The sequence below is a fragment of the Ranitomeya variabilis genome, chromosome 5 (genome assembly GCF_051348905.1).
Source record: "Ranitomeya variabilis isolate aRanVar5 chromosome 5, aRanVar5.hap1, whole genome shotgun sequence".
Taxonomy (NCBI): Eukaryota; Metazoa; Chordata; class Amphibia; order Anura; family Dendrobatidae; genus Ranitomeya; species Ranitomeya variabilis.
The window spans coordinates 627,866,658-627,885,256 of record NC_135236.1 but is presented as its reverse complement, the minus strand read 5'-3'; the positions used below and the strand labels follow the sequence as shown (position 1 = coordinate 627,885,256).

Here is an 18,599-nt window from a genome sequence, read left to right as displayed (position 1 = left end):
TGATATTTTCAGGTCACTGAATAGGGTGGAACAGAAACTAAGCTGTTCCCATCACATACAGTGTTATTGTCAATGGTGTGATCGTGTGCCATCTGCTTCCGACACTGTAATACAGATGCTACCTTTCATTGTAATTTTGGCTTGGAAAGAGCTGTCGACAACTGATTTCTGGAAACAGGAAATGTCAGTCTACTGTAGAGTAGAGTTGAGCAAATTTTTTCAAAATTCGGTTACAATCGCCGGGCAAATATTGTATTTCCAATATTCGCCAAACACAGCCGAACGTCATTGGAGTCAATGGGAGTAGAAATGAACAAATATGAGCAAATATGTTCAGAAACGATCGCCAAACATAAATTCGGCACGAAAAGGGTACCAATATGGCACAAAAATGTCAAATTCAGATTCGACGACCGTTTCTGAACTTATTCGCTCAACTCTACTGTAGAGCTCCATCATTAATGTAATTCATAATTGTTTTTTCGTGACAATTTTTGTAATGTATGACTTTGGAAGCCAAAATAAAAAAACACAGTAAACATAAAACAATAAAGAGAAAAAGTTTTGGAAAGTTTTGTGATAAGCCTGTTTCCAGCAATGAGACCCTGATTTCAGCGATGTGTCACTTACTTAACTAGGTGAGATTGCCAGAGAGATAGACGTAATCTGGGCTTGCTGGAAAAATGACACCCACATTTGGATATAGTCTGATGGTTTATTGTCAACGCATTTCAGAGTCACACTGACTCCTCAGGACAACCATAAATAAGGTCAGCGTATCTTACTCGTATTTGTTTTGGTCATATTACGATAAAACCCTATTGCGCTCCTGTTTTTTTATTTAGTTTACTGGCTGCAGCAGTTGTGACATAATCAAAGTTATTAGATGTAGCAGAGCTCAGACAGCTAACCCCACTAACACCACAGCTTTCTGTGTACATTGTATAGTAACAGTGAGCTGCTTATCACAGGAGAAGGTGTGGTTGGACCAGGGTTCACAGGCACTGTGGTCTGGGCAGTGATAATCTACGATAATCTACCGGTGATAAAACCTTAGTTCTGTGGAAAGAACAGCACAAAGCTTAATAAGTGACATCCCTGAAATCTGTCTCAACTGTCCTCAGATTACATAGCAAAAAGCTACTGACAGATTTCCTTTAATAAATGATAATCCTGCCTGTAAACATATAGATGAGCTCATCGGATACAGAACTCAAATGTGGACAATCACTAAAGTCTTGTGCACATTGGCTTAATTTGATGCTTAATTTGATGTAATACCAAAACCCCTAACCCATATAAATTGTGAAACATGTGCTGGGGCCGAGGTTTGCTACTGTTGAGTTCCCCTATACAGTACTAGCCTCTCTATTCTCCCACTTTTTTATTATCTACAAAGTCTATATGACTGTATAATAATTACATATTAAGCACTGATATACTACATACCTTTTATTTCGCTTATTATGTACCCAACTTGTTATGTGTTATTGTCTTACACTTTTCATCACAGTTTGTTTGAAACTACAAAGAATTTGGAACATATAACACTTATCACTATTATGTGCTGTGTGTGCGGCTAGGCGCAAACAGGATGCAATGTAGAATGATATTGGTCATTTTATAGATTGGATCTCTCGGGCAGGCACTAGGCATTCGCTTGATAGGACAATGCAGCTGAAGAAATTTTGGATTTGGACACTGTATATAGTGTAAAAAAAAGCAGTAAATGGATCAGAAACAGACACCCCACCTATTTAAGTGAGAGGCCACAATTAGCTTTCCAGAGAGCGAAAACAACTTGCTCATGAAAAGTTAAAGAGTAAACATCATCTTTATATTTATTCCATAAATCAATACTAGACGTGAAAATAACAAACTTTGTAATATATCTTATCACAGAAATCTTCTTCTTTCTCCTTCAGAAATGCTTTCTCATTATCAAAATTCTCAATTCACGGGTTAGAATTTGTCTCTGTGAAAACAGATGGTTCCATTACTGAGATAGGAGATGGCAGTTACTACTGATATGGTTCTATGTAGATTGTAGGGGGAGGAGCTCTGATTTTAGCTCCTCCCCTTTGATTTCTCCCCTCTACATAGACTCTTATCAGTAGCAGCCGCCATTTCCTATTTCAGTCATTTCAGCTGGTGGAGCGGGGGTCACAGGGGATGTTTGGTGGTCCGGCGATGATATGACTCCCATGCTAGACTGGTACGGGTAGGAGCCCCTCACATCAATTGCTGGGATGGGGTTGCCTCTGATAAATCCCATCCCAGGCTGGTGCTTCAGTATTCGGTGGTGTGGGAGCTCCACCGACATTTTGTGAAAGTCCGGAGCCCCCGCACATCCATTGCTCTGATGCAGTGGCCTCTAGGAAAATGGCTGCTGGATCTCGACACTGTGATCTCGTTGCCGACATCTCAATCTGTGCATGCGCCGCCTCCAGCGGCCATTTTCCCGGAGACCACAGCATCGCAGCAATGGAAGTGTGAGTGAGATCATCGCCCCGCAGAGTTGGACCACCGCAGAATTGCCCAACTCCTGCTGCCGCCACACAAGTTTGGGGGAAAAACGTGCATCTTTTAGTCTGAAAAATACGGTAAATGCCATTGTCAATTACTGACAGTGGCAGTTAACACACGCCGACGGGGGGCACGTCAATCTACCATCCCATCGGTTCCCCATTATATGGTCGTGGGGCGCCAAAGTGCTTCCATGAAAGCCGGGACTCTGCTGATGACCCCTGTGCCTGTCATTATAATCTTCTTCTGAACATCAGCGTTTAGCTGGCATTCATAAGAAATAATGATTTTATCTATGCATAGCAGTGCTATCGCACAAGCAATCAGATGATCACAGCTTCAAACTATTAAATATAGTGAAAAAAAAATAAAAAAAGTTTTAAAAATATGAAAAAATTAAAAAAAGACACAAAAGTTCAAATCACCCCTTTTTGGCCCAATTAAAAATAAAACAGTTTACAAAAATACAAATACACATATTTGGTAACTTTGTGTCTGAAAAAAATCTGATCTATCAAAATAAAAAGTAAATTAATATAATTGGTAAACAGTGTACCGAGAAAATCATCAAAAAGTCAGAATTTTTGCCTGCCACAGTATTGGAATAAAATGCAGTAAGAGGCAATAAAAGCAAAATCAGGAGCTCAGTGCGCTAAATATAAGTCCTTAAAAGCCCCATATTCCAAAAAATGAAAATGTTACAGGTGTCTGAAAATGGCGACAAAAGCAAAGTGTTTTTTTACAAGTTTCTAAAAAAAATTAATCATTTAAATATAAGAATACTCGTATTGACCTGGAGAATCACATTGTCAGGTTATCTTTATAATGAACATAATAAACCCCAAAAACTATTGCAAAATTGCACTTTTTTTGCAATTTCAGTCCACTTTGAATTTTTTTTCCTGCTTTCCAGTGCGTCATATGATAAAATGAATGGTGTCATTCAAAAGCACAATTCGTCCTGAAAAAAATAAGCCCTCATACTATTACGTCAATGGAAAAAAATAAAAAGTTATGGCTCTTGGAAGAATGAGAGGAAAAAATGAAAATGAAAAAAAAACAAAAAAAAAAACGTAAAACCGCTCGGGTGTGAAAGGGTTATCATCATTCAGCCATCAGCCATCCAATGTGTATGGGGGCTTTAGAGAGATGGTTTTCTAGTTTTAACCCCTTCATGACCCAGCCTATTTTGGCCTTAATGACCTTGCCATTTTTTGCAATTCTGACCAGTGTCCCTTTATGAGGTAATAACTCAGGAACGCTTCAACGGATCCTTGCAGTTCTGAGATTGTTTTTTCGTGACATATTGGGCTTCATGTTAGTGGTAAATTTAGGTCGATAATTTCTGAGTTTATTTGTGAAAAAAACGGAAATTTGGCGAAAAATTTGAAAATTTTGCAATTTTCACATTTTGAATTTTTATTCTGTTAAACCAGAGAGTTATGTGATACAAAATAGTTAATAAATAACATTTCCCACATGTCTACTTTACATCAGCACAATTTTGGAAACAATTTTTTTTTTTGCTAGGAAGTTATAAGGGTTAAAATTTGACCAGTGATTTCTAATTTTTACAACAAAATTTACAAAACCATTTTTTTTAGGGACCACCTCACATTTGAAGTCAGTTTGAGGGTTCTATATGGCTGAAAATACCCAAAAGTGACACCATTCTAAAAACTGCACCCCTCAATGTGCTCAAAACCACATTCAAGAAGTTTATTAACCCTTCAGGTGTTTCACAGCAGCAGAAGCAACATGGAGGGGAAAAATTAACATTTAACTTTTTAGTCACAAAAATGATCTTTTCGCAACAATTTTTTTATTTTCCCAAGGGTAAAAGGAGAAACTGGACCACGAATGTTGTTGTCCAATTTGTCCTGAGTACGCTGATACCTCATATGTGGGGGTAAACCACTGTTTGGGCGCACGGCAGGGCTCGGAAGGGAAGGAGCGCCATTTGACTTTTTGAATGAAAAATTGGCTCCAATCTTTAACGGACACCATGTCGCGTTTGGAGAGCCCCCGTGTGCCTAAACATTGGAGCTCCCCCACAAGTGACCCCATTTTGGAAACTAGACCCCCCAAGGAACTTATCTAGAAGCATAGTGAGCACTTTAAACCCCCAGGTGCTTCACAAATTAATCCGTAAAAATGAAAAAGTACTTTTTTTTCACACAAAATTTCTTTTAGCCTCAATTTTTTCATTTTCACATGGGCAACAGGATAAAATGGATCCTAAAATTTGTTGGGCAATTTCTCCTGAGTACACCGATACCTCATATGTGGGGGTAAACCACTGTTTGGGTGCACGGCAAGGCTCGGAAGGGAAGGCGCGCCATTTGACTTTTTGAATGGAAAATTAGCTCCAATCGTTAGTGGACACCATGTCGCGTTTGGAGAGCCCCTGTGTGCCTAAACATTGGAGCTCCCCTACAAGTGACCCCATTTTGGAAACTAGACCCCCCAATGAACTAATCTAGATGCATAGTGAGCACTTAAAACCCCCAGGTGCTTCACAGAAGTTTATAACGCAGAGCCATGAAAATAAAAAAATATTTTTCTTTCCTCAAAAATGATTTTTAGCCCGGAGTTTTTTATTTTTCCAAGGATAATAGGAGAAATTGGACCCCAAATGTTGTTGTCCAGTTTGTCCTGAGTACGATGATACCCCATATGTGGGGGTAAACCACTGTTTGGGCGCACGGCAGGGCTCGGAAGGGAAGGCACGCCATTTGGCTTTTTGAATGGAAAATTAGCTTCAATCATTAGCGGACACCATGTCGCGTTTGGAGAGCCCCTGTGTGCCTAAACACTGGAGCTCCCGCACAAGTGACCCCATTTTGGAAACTAGACCTCCCAAGAAACTAATCTAGATGTGTGGTGAGCACTTCGAACCCCCAAGTGCTTCACAGAAGTTTATAACGCAGAGCCATGAAAATAAAAAATTATTTTTCTTTCCTCAAAAATGATTTTTTAACCCACAATTTTTTATTTTCCCAAGGGTAACAGGAGAAATTGGACCCCAAACATTGTTGTGAAGTTTCTCCTGAGTACGCTGATACCCCATATGTGGGGGTAAACCACTGTTTTGGCACACGTTGGGGATCGGAAGGGAAGTAGTGACGTTTTGAAATGCAGACTTTAATGGAATGTTCTGCGGGCATCACGTTGCGTTTGCAGAGCCCCTGATGTGCCTAAACAGTAGGAACTCCCCACAAGTGACCCCACTTTGGAAACTAGACCCCCAAGGGAACTTATCTAGATGTGTGGTGAGCACTTTGAACCCCCAAGTGCTTCACAGAAGTTTATAACGCAGAGCCGTGAAAATAATAAATGTGTTTTCTTTCCTCAAAAATATTTTTTTAGCCCAGAATTTTTTAATTTTCCCAAGGGTAACAGGAAAAATTTGACCCCAAAAGTTGTTGTCCAGTTTCTCCTGAGTACGCTGATACCCCATATGTGGGGGTAAACCACTGTTTGGGCACATGCCGGGGCTCGGAAGGGAAGTAGTGACGATTTGGAATGCAGACTTTGATGGAATGGTCTGCGGGAATCATGTTACGTTTGCAGAGCCCCTGATGTGCCTAAACAGTAGAAACCCCCCACAAGTGACCCCATTTTGGAAACTAGACCCCCAAAGAACTTATCTAGATGTGTGGTGAGCACGTTCAACCCCCAAGTGCTTCACAGAAGTTTACAACGCAGAGCCGTGAAAATTAAAAATCATTTTTCTGTCCTCAAAAAAGATGTTTTAGCAAGCAATTTTTTTTTCACAAGGGTAGCAGGAGAAATTGGACCCCAATATTTGTTGCCCAGTTTGTTGTGAGTATGCTGGTACCCCATATGTGGGGGTAAACCACTGTTTGGGCGCACGTCAGGGCTTGGAAGGGAAGTAGTGACATTTGAAATGCAGACTTTGATGGAATGGTCTGCGGGCGTCACGTTGCATTTGCAGAGCCCCTGATGTGCCTAAACAGTAGAAACACCCCACAAGTGACCTCATTTTGGAAACTAGACCCCAAAAGGATCTTATCTAGATGTGTGGTGAGCACTTTCAACCCCCAAGTGCTTCACATAAGTTTATAACGTAGAGCCGTGAAAATAAAAAATAATTGTTCTTTCCTCAAAAATTATGTTTTAGCAAGTAATTTTTTATTTTTGCAAGGGTCACAGGAGAAATTGGACCCCAATAGTTGTTGCCCAGTTTGTCCTGAGTACCCTGGTATCCCATATGTGGGGGTAAATTACTGTTTGGGCGCACGTCGGGGCTTGGAAGGGAGGGCGCACCATTTGACTTTTTGAACGCAAGATTGGCTGGAATCAATGGTGGCGCCATGTTGCGTTTGGAGACCCCTAAACAGTGGAAACCCCTCAATTCTAACTTCAACACTAACCCCAACACACCCCTAACCCTAATCCCAACTGTAGCCATAACCCTAATCACAACCCTAACCCCAACACACCCCTAACCACAACCCTAACCCCAAAACACCCGTAACCCTAAATCCAACCCTAACCCTAATCCTAACCCTAATCCCAACCCTACCCACAACTGTAACCCCAACACAAACCTAACCCTATCCTTAACCCTAACCACAAGCCTAATCTTAACCCTATTTCCAACCCTAGCCCTAATTCCAACCCTAAGGGTACCGTCTCACATAATGATTTACCAACGATCACGACCAGCGATACGACCTGGCCGTGATCGTTGGTAAGTGGTTGTGTGGTCGCTGGGGAGCTGTCACACAGACCGCTCTCCAGCGACCAACGATGCCAAGGTCCCGGGTAACCAGGGTAAACATCGGGTTACTAAGCGCAGGGCCGCGCTTAGTAACCCGATGTTTACCGTGGTTACTAGCGTAAAAGTAAAAAAAAAAAAAACGTACATACTCACATTTCGGTGTCCTTCAGGTCCCTTGCCGTCTGCTTCCCGCTCTGACTGAGTGCCGCCATACAGTGAGAGCAGAGCGCAGCGGTGACGTCACTGCTGTGCTGTGCTCTCACTTTCCGGCCAGCAGACAGTCAGAGCGGGAAGCAGACGGCAAGGGACCTGAAGGACACCGGAATGTGAGTATGTACGGTTTGTTTTTTTTACTTTTACGATGGTAACCACGGTAAACATCGGGTTACTAAGCGCGGCTCTGCGCTTAGTAACCCGATGTTTACCCTGGTTACAAGCGAACGCATCGCTGGATCGCTGTCACAACGATCCAGCGATGACAGCGGGAGATCCAGCGACGAAAGAAAGTTCCAAACGATCTGCTACGACGTACGATTCTCAGCAGGGTCCCTGATCGCTGCTGCGTGTCAGACACAGCGATATCGTATGGATATCGCTGGAACGTCATGGATCGTACCGTCGTAGCGATCAAAGTGCCACTGTGAGACGGTACCCTAACTCTAATTCCAACCCTAACCCTAAGGCTATGTGCCCACTTTGCGGATTCGTGTGAGATTTTTCCACACCATTTTTGAAAAATCCACAGGTAAAAGGCACTGCGTTTTACCTACGGATTTACAGCGGATTTCCAGTGTTTTTTTGTGCGGATTTCACCTGCGGATTCCTATTGAGGAACAGGTGTAAAACGCTGCGGAATCCGCACAAAATTGACATGCTGCGGAAAATACAACACAGCATTTCCGCACGGTATTTTCCGCACCATGGGCACAGCGGATTTGGTTTTCCATAGGTGTACATGGTACTGTAAACCTGATGGAAAACTGCTACGAATTCGCAGCGGCCAATCCGCTGCGGATCCGCGGCAATCCGCTGCGGATTCGCAGCCAAATCCGCACTGTGTGCACATGCCCTAACCCTAACCCTAACCCTACCCCTAATTCTAACCCTAATTCTAACCCTAGTTCTAACCCTAACCCTAGTAGAAAAAAAATATATATATATTTTATTTATTTTTATTATTGTCCCTATGGGGGTGATAAAGGGGGGTCATTTACTATTTTTTTTATTTTGATCACTGTGATAGGCTATATCGCAGTGATCAAAATACATCTGAAACGAATCTGCCAGCCGGCAGATTCGGCGGGCGCAGTGCGCATGCGCCCGCCATTTTGGAAGATGGCGGCGCCCATGGAGAAGCCGGACGGACACCGGGAGGCCCGGTAAGTATGAAAGGGGGGTGATCGGATCACGGGGGGGACCGGAGCACAGGGAGGGGGGACCGGAGCACGGGGGGAGCGGACAGGAGGACGGAGGAGCAGACAGGACGACTTAGGGGGGCGGACCACGTAACGGAGCACTGGGGAGGAGATCGGTGGGTGTGGGGGGGACAGATTAGGTTTTCCAGCCATGGCCGATGATATTGCAGCATCGGCCATGGCTGGATTGTAATATTTCACCGTTTTTTTGGGTGAAATATTACAAATCGCTCTGATTGGCAGTTTCACTTTCAACAGCCAATCAGAGCGATCGTAGCCACGAGGGGGTGAAGCCACCCCCCCTGGGCTGAAGCACCACTCCCCCTGTTCCTGGAGATCGGGTGAAATTGGAGTTAACCCTTTCACCCGATCTGCAGGAGCGCGATCCCTCCATGACGCATACGCTGCGTCACAGGTCGGATTGGCACCGACTTTCATGACGCAGCATATGCGTCAAAGGTCGGGAAGGGGTTAATATGCTTTAATTCTGGCTCTAACCAAGCCCTTTTTCAAGTCAAACAACAGATCAGTAAGAATAAGAATAGAAGTGGAAATTTACAAGTAGGAATCCAAAGGATACAAAGCAGGAGAGCCCTTATAATTGTATTATAGCACAATGGTGATTCTCCTGGTCCCTTCATTGTCTACTCAGTCGCATTAAGACAGGCAATCAATAGTTAAGTCCTGAAGAACCCCATTATCTTTACACTACGAATGCTGTCATATATGTAAATGCAATTACTGTAAGTGGTCGTCCAGTATTTCCACCTCGCGCCATAGTACATGCTCTGCACATTCAATCATCGGCAGACATCTGGTTAGTCATTCCTGCATACGGCACGTAATCACATTGTTCTCTACATAATATGATTGTGAGATGCCATAAATCACATTACATGTCTACAGCCCAGCCTTTACCACAGTCCTCCTGGGGAATATAATGCTGAACACTCACTCTGGTGGTCTACACACAGCAGCATCACCATGAAATGCTATGAACGCTGATGTCAATAAGATCTAATGTGCAATAAGGCAAATTTTGAAGGGAACGTACACAGTATATTAGAAACAAGAGAGAACATTATTCTATAACCAGCACCACTCTTGCCCATAGGAGGTGTCTGGTATTGCAGTTCTTCCCCATAAATCCATAATAAGGGATGAGCACAGTTCAAGAAACACACAATGGACGACAGTGGTGTTTCTGGTTGGTCTTTTCCAGTATTATTAAGCCTAAATCATTTCAGTCCTGCCATGTATGCAGACTAGTGATGAGCGAGTATACTCATTGCTCAGGTTTTCCCGAGCATGCTTGGGTGGTCTCCGAGTATTTATGACTGCTCAGAGATTTAGTTTTCCTTGCCTCAGCTGGATGATTTACAGTTGCTAGCCAGGCTGAGTACATGTGGGGGTTACCTGGTTGCTAGGGAATCCCCACATGTAATCAAGCTAGTAGCCGCAAATCATCCAGCTGCGGCAAGGAAAACTAAATCTCCGAGCAGTCATAAATACTTGGAGACCACCCGAGCGTGCTCGGGAAAACCTGAGCAACGAGTTCACTCGCTCATCACTAATGCAGACGGGAAAATAACTAAATGGGTTGTCCACATCTAGGACCTTCTTGGTCTAAATATTTGGCCCTAATAAAATAAAAAAGCAAACACTCACGTCCCGTGCCGGGAGACTCCTGTGGCGCCCAATCAGTGCTGACATCACTGTTCTTCACACGAATTGAACATGAATAGGAAGTCCGGGAGGCTGCTGATCTCTGACTTCCTCTTCATGTTCAATTTGTACAAAAGGCGGAGACAGTAACGCCAGCTCTGATTGGCCGCCCGACACCACCTGTCATACAACTGCATGAGAGCTCCGGGACCGCGAGTGCCGACACCGCTGCAACGGCGCCGGCACAGGAGGTGAATATAAGCTTTTTTATGTTATCAGGGCCCTACATTTAGATCAAGAAGGGGTTGTCTTAGTAGTGGACAACTCCTTTAAAGGATAAGTAACAAACAAATGTTGTATACACTTAAAAAAAGGGCTGCATTCATGAACAGGGCACCACAGGGATCTGTAATATCCTTATTATCGTATAAACCGAGTTTTTCAGCACATTTTTGTTTTCAGCACATGCTTATACTCAGCTTATACTAGGGTCATATATACTGTAATATCTTTTTTTCGGAAGTGTCAGTTTTCGCTCATAATAATAATAAACGTAGGATAGGTTACTGAATGGTCAGCCTGGCTGTAAAGAGATTAGCAACTGGATTATTTAAGTATATAGGAGGCTAGGAAGAATTGGTTCCACTTGGAAATAGACATATAAAAGGTGATTTCATTTACATATATAGATATACAATATGTGTGGTCAATACAAAGAACTAGAACTTTTGTTGTAATGCCAAGAACTGTACGTAGGACCTGGGGATATTTTCATATAAGTGAAGAAAAGACTATTTATTGGAAAGGGTTCTTTGCAGTTGGAGTAGTAAAACAATCAAATGCCTTTCCCAATGAGATAGTAATGGAAAATATAGTACAATATACATCCATTAAAGGGGCTGCTGAATGAAAACAAGTTATTGCCTGTCTGCAGGACAGGTGACAACTTGATGAAATGCGGGTGTCCACAGGATGATAATTAATGATGAGCAAGTATACTCGTTGCTCGGGTTTTTCCGAGCACGCTCGGGTGGTCTCCAAGTATTTGTAACTGCTCGGAGATTTAGTTTTAGTCGCAGCAGCTGCATGATTTATGGCTGCTAGCCAGCCTGAGTACATATGGGGGTTGCCTGGTTGCTAGGGAATCCCCACATGTATTCAAGCTGTCTAGCAGCCATAAATAATGCAGCTAGTGAGACAGAAACTAAATCTCCTAGTACTCACAAATACTCAGAGACCACCCAAGCGTGCTCAGGCAAACCCGAGCAACGAGTACACTCGCTCATCACTAATAATAACTCCTTGATTGGTGGGTATCCACAGGATAGGTGATAACTTGCTAATCGGTGGATGTCCAAAGGATAAATGATAACTCACTGACTGGTAGATGTCAACAAGATAAGTGATAACTTGCTAATCGGTGGATGTCCCGAGAATAAGTGACAACTTGCAGATAGACTCGCCCCCTATCTGTCGGAGTCCCACAAGGTTCAGTCCTTGGGCCCCTGCTCTTCTCCATCTACACCTTTGGCCTGGGACAGCTCATAGAATCTCATGGCTTTCAGTATCACCTCTATGCTGATGACACACAGATCTACATCTCTGGACCAGATATCACCTCCCTACTAACCAGAATCCCTCAATGTCTGTCCACTATTTCATCCTTCTTCTCCGCTAGATTTCTCAAACTTAACATGAACAAAACAGAATTCATCATCTTTCCCCCATCTCACGCGACCCCCCCCAATGAACCTAACCATTAGAGTAAATGGCTGCCCACTCTCCTCAGTCCCACAAGCTCGCTGCCTCGGGGTAATCCTTGACGCTGATCTCTCCATCAAACCACATATCCAAGCCCTTTCCACTTCCTGCCGACTTCAACTCAAAAATATTTCACGAATCCGTTCATTCCTCAACCAAGAATCTGCAAAAACCCTAGTCCATGCCCTCATTATCTCTCGCCTTGACTACTGCAACCTCCTGCTCTGTGGCCTCCCCTCGAACACTCTCGCACCCCTCCAATCTATTCTAAACTCTGCTGCCCGACTATTCCACCCGTCCCCCCGCTATTCCCCGGCCTCTCCCCTCTGTCAATCCCTTCACTGGCTCCCCATTGCCCAGAGACTCCAGTACAAAACCCTAACCTTGACGTACAAGCCATCTACAACCTGTCTCCTCCATACATCTGTGACCTCGTCTCCCGGTACTTACCTACACGCAACCTCCGATCCTCACAAGATCTCCTTCTCTACTCCCCTCTTATCTCCTCTTCCCACAATCGTATACAAGACTTCTCTCGCGTATCACCCCTACTCTGGAACCCTCTACCACAACACATCAGACTCTCGCCTACCATCGAAACCTTCAAAAAGAACCTGAAGACCCACCTCTTCCAACAAGCCTACAACCTGCAGTAACCACCGATCGACCAAACCGCTGCATGACCAGCTCTATCCTCACCTACTGTATTCTCACCCATCCCTTGTAGATTGTGAGCCTTCGCGGGCAGGGTCCTCTCTCCTCCTGTACCAGTTATGACTTGTATTGTTTAAGATTATTGTACTTGTTTTTATTATGTATACCCCTCCTCACATGTAAGGCGCTATAACAATAAATAATAATAATAATAATAGGTGGGTGTACACAGGATAGGTGATAACTCCTTGATTGGTGGGTATCCACAGGATAGGTGATAATTTGCTGATAACTCGGTGTCAACAAGATAAGTGATAACTTGCTAATCAGTGGATGTCCAAAGGATAAATGATAACTCGCTGACTGGTGGATGTCAACAGGGTAGGTGATAACTTGCCGATTGGTGGGTGTACAAAGAATAGGTGACAACTTGCAGATAGGTGGGTGTACACAGGATAGGTGATAAGTTGCTGATTGGTGGGTGCCCACAGAGTTGGTGATAACTTGCTGATTGGTGGGTGTACACAGGATGGGTGATAACTTGCTGATTGGTGGGTTTCCACAGGGTAGGTGATAACTTAATTATTGGTGAGTGTCTGACAGCTAGGACATGCACTAATCGGCACTTTGTGGAATTTTTATTGCTGACTTTCATCCCTGTTACAAAATGAATGCATGTCCACAGTTTCATGTATTCTTTATGGGAGCTGCCAAAAATAATGACATCAGTGTTTGGCAGCCTAAGGAATGAATGTCGCAGAGGTTGAGCATGTGTAATAATGCTCCATTGTAACAGACAGAAAAGTTCCCAATTCCTCTTATTGGTCCTAGCAAATGGTCCCCCACTGATCAACCTATTATCACCTATAACGTGGATAGGTGATAACTTGTTTTCACTGGCAGAACTCCTTTAATTAAAATATAAAAACAATTATCTATGCAGTTCTGTGTGGCTGTCTAAAAATGTTTTTTTTGCATATAGGCAATATCACACCATCGATTACATAATTGAAAATATCAAAATAGAGAATATATACATGAGCCTAAAGGGGTTTTCTCATTAACAAAAGTTTATTTTAATCAATAGATCTTGGAATAACAATAATTTCCACAATTGGAAGTGTTTAAATAAAATCTTCCTGTGCTGAGATAATCTCATACATGTGCCCCTGTGTGTACTGTGTAATGGCTGTGTCTGACCATGCAGTAACATGGTCTGATCATACCACAGCTCCTGAGCAGGGAAGGAAGCAAAAGTGAGTATTCAGATAGGACAGCAGGGAAGGAATCAAAAGAGTATACAGACATTACAGCATGGGATCACAGCTGATTCTTTCTTTGAGATAAAAACATTTCACTGCCTGGTTTTAAACAATGTTTTATCTCAAAGAAAGAATCAGCTGTTATTCTGTCTGTATACTCCCTTTGGCTTCCTCCTCTGCCCAGGAGTTGTGGTATGATCAGACCATGTCCTTTCACGGTCAGACACGGCTATTACACAGTACACAGCAGGGGCACGTTTATGAGATTATCTCAGCACAGGAACATTTTATATAAACACATCCAATTGTGGAAATTATTATTATTCCAAGATCTATTGATTAAAATAAACTTTTTGTTCATAGAAAAAAAAAACTTTAACACTATGTAATGGAAGAAGATGAGGAACAGTGTGATCAGGTGCCCACGGCCTACTCCACCCCTGGCTTCAAAGGTATTGTGCATGCATAACAAGATTACATTAAGCAAACCAAGTGTATTCATATCTGAGTTTGCCATCCTCCCAGGCCCATTGTTCTCCAAAATGCATTTACATTCTTCAGTAAAGGACTTGTATTCTGTTACATTCTGGTCTATGTTTTTCAGACAGTGAGAATGTATAAATCTTTAATAAGGCCAAAAATAAAAACCATCAAATGCAAATCTAAAGTTAATACAGTTATGTAACACAGAGTTTATAAGCTCTGGTGGTTCAGGATACATTTGCACCAACATTTTTATGGGGGTTCTTCCATTTATGGCCGGCTAAAAGGGTCAATGGACTGCATTCATTTGGCTGTTGTGAAGAGCTATCACTGGTAATGATGATTCCATAAAGAGCAGACAGTCTCCGAAGATTTAGGCCATGTGCACACGTTCAGGATTTTTTGCGTTTTTTTTGCGCTTTTTCGCTATAAAAACGTGATAAAAACGCGAAAAAAAACGCTTACATATGCCTCCTAATATTTACAGGGTATTCCGCATTTTTTGTGCAAATGTTGCATTTTTTACCGCGAAAAAATCGCATCGCGGAAAAAAAAGCAACATGTTCATTAAAAATGCGGAATTGCGGGGATTCCGCACGCCTAGGAGTGCATTAATCTGCTTACTTCCCGCACGGGGCTATGCCCACCATGCAGGAAGTAAGCAGATTATGTGCGGTTGGTACCTAGGGTGGAGGAGAGGAGACTCTCCTCCACAGACTGGGCACCATATACCGTATTTTCCGGCGTATAAGACGACTTTTTAACCCCCGAAAATCTTCTTAAAAGTCGGGGGTCGTCTTATACGCCGGGAATCGACTTGTACGCCGGTGTATATGGTGGGTGGGGAGGGGGAGTGATCCTGATGACGAGGGGGCGTCTCACAGGAAAGTGAGTAATCCCCATTACCTTATCCTAGCGGTGCAGCGTGGGGGTGTCAGTGCTGGGAGCGGCGGCAGCTGCTGTGTTCTGGTGCGGCGGCTCCTCTTCTGTGTGGGGCCTCTGTGCTGTGAGGTGGCGGCGGCAGCGGCGTATCTTTATCCAGTTGGGGCTCCTCCGGCATCTCCTTAGCCCTGGAGGCCCCGCCGCAACTCCATCGGTGCGATGCGGTGGCCTCCGGGAAAATGGCCGCTGCTCAGATTCAGATCTCGTGTCCCGAGATTTCGGGACGAGATCTGAATCTGAGCAGCGGCCATTTTCCCGGAGGCCACCGCATCGCACCTATTGAGCTGCCTCCGGGAAAATGGCCGCTGCATTGCACCGATGGAGTTGCGGCGGGGCCTCCAGGGCTAAGGAGATGCCGGAGGAGCCCCAACTGGATAAAGATATGCCGCCGCCACCGCCACCTCACAGCACAGAGGCCCCACACAGAAGAGGAGCCGCCGCACCAGAGCACAGCAGCCGCCGCACCAGAGCACAGCAGCCGCCGCCGCTCCCAGCACTGAGACCCCCACGCTGCACCGCTACGATAAGGTAATGGGGGATACTCACTTTCCTGTGAGACGCCCCCTCGTCATCAGGATCACTCCCCCCCCCCCAAAAGGCACATATTCACCGGCCCTATAAGACGACATAGGGTGTATAAGAAGACCCCCGACTTTTAAGAAGATTTTATATTTTAACTGGTAAAGTTGGGGGGTCGTCTTATACGCCCAGTCGTCTTATACGCCGGAAAATACGGTAATTGGTAAAAAAAAAGAATTAAAATAAAAAAAATAGTGATATACTCACCCTCTGATGGCCCCCGAAGTGTTCCCGCCTCTCCGGTGCATGCTCTCTCTTCCGTTCCTAAAGATGGTGTGGTTCAGGACCTGTGATGACGTCGCTGTCTTGTGATTGGTCGCGTGACCGCTCATGTGACTCACGCGACCAATCACAAGCCGCGACGTCATCACAGGTCCTGAACCACACCGGCATCTATAGGAACGGACGCCGCTGAGGAGATTGGCTGTCTGCAGAGGGTGAGTATAACCATTTTTTAATTTTTTTTTATTATTTTTAAACATTCTATCTTTTACTATACATGCTGCATAAGCAGCATCTATAGTAAAAAGTTGGTCACACTTGTCAAGCAGTATATTTGACAAGTGTGACCAACTTGTCAGTCAGTTTTCCAAGCGATGCTACAGATCGCTTGGAAAACTTTAGCATTCTGCAAGCTAATTACGCTTGCAGAATGCTAAAAGAACTGCGAAAAAAACGGAAAAAAAACGCAAAAAAAAAAAAGCGGATTTCTTGCAGAAAATTTCCGGTTTTCTTCAGGAAATTTCTGCAAGAAATCTGGACGTGTGCACATACCCTTACACATGCTTCTTCATGATCACTGGGGATCTCCCAACTGTATGTAAACAAATGGGCACAAAACAGAGCACATGGCAGATTTACGGTATAGATCTCCCAGCTTGTAAACTTTACTTGACACAGTAGGTATAATTAAATAATAAAGGAGGGCTTTGCATGAATAGTTTCTACTCATTGGCCTATAATATGGCCAATGTGGTGACTCAGTGGTTAGCACTGCAGCCTTGCAGTACTGGAGTTCTGGGTTTAAATCCCTCAAAAGACAACAACTTTAGGTAGTTTGTATGTTCTCCCCGTTTTTGCGTGGGTTTCCTCCAGGTTCCTCAGCTTCCTCCCAAAGACATACTGATAGGGAATTTATATTGTGAGCCCAAATGGGGATAGTGATGATGTTTGTGGAAAAATAATGATGCTACTGTATATAAGTGAGTAAAATAAATAATAATGTGCTCTCAAGCAGTATATTGTAAGATATGCTAATATTGAATTATTAATGACACACTCCTTAAAGACAACATCTTTTTAAATGGAGTTTTTCCCCCTTGGAAAATAAAAAGAACAAATACCTTCAGAATGGGCGCCTTTCCAGGAATATTGGCCACAGGTCTCCAGGGGCTGGAGTGTCATTGTTATGTCGTTGACTTCCAAGACAAATTCAAGCAAGCCCTGGCAGACCAGTGAAGGAGGTGAGTTTATGTTATTTTTATAACTATTTTTTAAAAAGGGGTTGCCCTTTATTTATTTACTGCTCATTTTGTTTCATCTTGGGCTTTATCTGTTTAGTGGCCAGTGTGAACATACGCCTAAACGCTGCAGCATACCAAGTTACTTTCCAGTTAATTTCTTTCAGGTTTTTGCACTCTTTGCAAATCATGGCATGGCCTTCACTTTTCTTTGAGCTGGAAATGGCATTTATATAGCTCCCCACTGCTGGGTGTCCATTAGTCGGGGCGTCTGTCCTAGGTCCTTACTCACACTTACGTCATTAGACAAATGGTAAGGTTTTAATACTACAGGCTATGACCTTCACAAATAGGGTCATCGTGACGTGGTGGGATGGCTTTTATGCTTTTTTTTAATCAAAATTATGTTAACCAAGTATCCTATATCATTTTCATGGACTATTACTATTTAATTAAATGTAGGGTACTTGCCCATTTTCTTTTTATCTTAGGTTTTCTGTTTAGCGGCCAGTGTGAATATGAGCCTACACGCTGCATGCACGCCAACTTGTGTTTCGGTTCTTTACTTTCAAATTTTATTTTTAAAAGGGGTTGTGCAGGTAGTTGATAAAACCTTCAATATATTTGATGCAAATAGGTGCATTTCTAAATGAATACCTGTTATACACACCCATATTAAGTATGTGTATCTAAATCTGCTCTTTTTTATCATCTCTAATTAATAAATGTGTCCTGCAATTCCTCGCTCACTCTTTTTGTCAGGTTTTAATTTTGTCAAAAGAGAAAAAAAGTGGCAAAAAATTATGCAAATGTGTACAGGCTTAATGAACTTTATGCTATATAATGACCAGTGAAAGAAACATGTGGCCTTTGAATTTGTTAGTGGTCCCCAACCTCATAGCTGTCTGTTCAGGATTATCAGTTCACAGTTCCCCATCTGTGCCTCCAGATTCTATTCCCATTCCCTTGGGGGCAGTAAGTGTTATGTGCTAATAGAAATGTTAGATCTGAGATGGGAATGAAACGATGTGTGGAGATCTATTGAGACATAGATGATAAACTTGGAATGGAAGAAAAATAATGTATATGTATTAATGGAGGTTTT

The 18,599-nt window shown here is 43.2% G+C and overlaps 1 protein-coding gene across 14 annotated transcripts in view; it reads right to left on the bottom strand.

Moving 5' to 3' along the window:
* LOC143776623 (protocadherin alpha-C2-like) overlaps positions 1 to 18,599 on the bottom strand; it is a 513,355-nt gene that overhangs the window by 38,068 nt on the left and 456,688 nt on the right. The gene's annotated exons all lie outside the window — the stretch shown is intronic.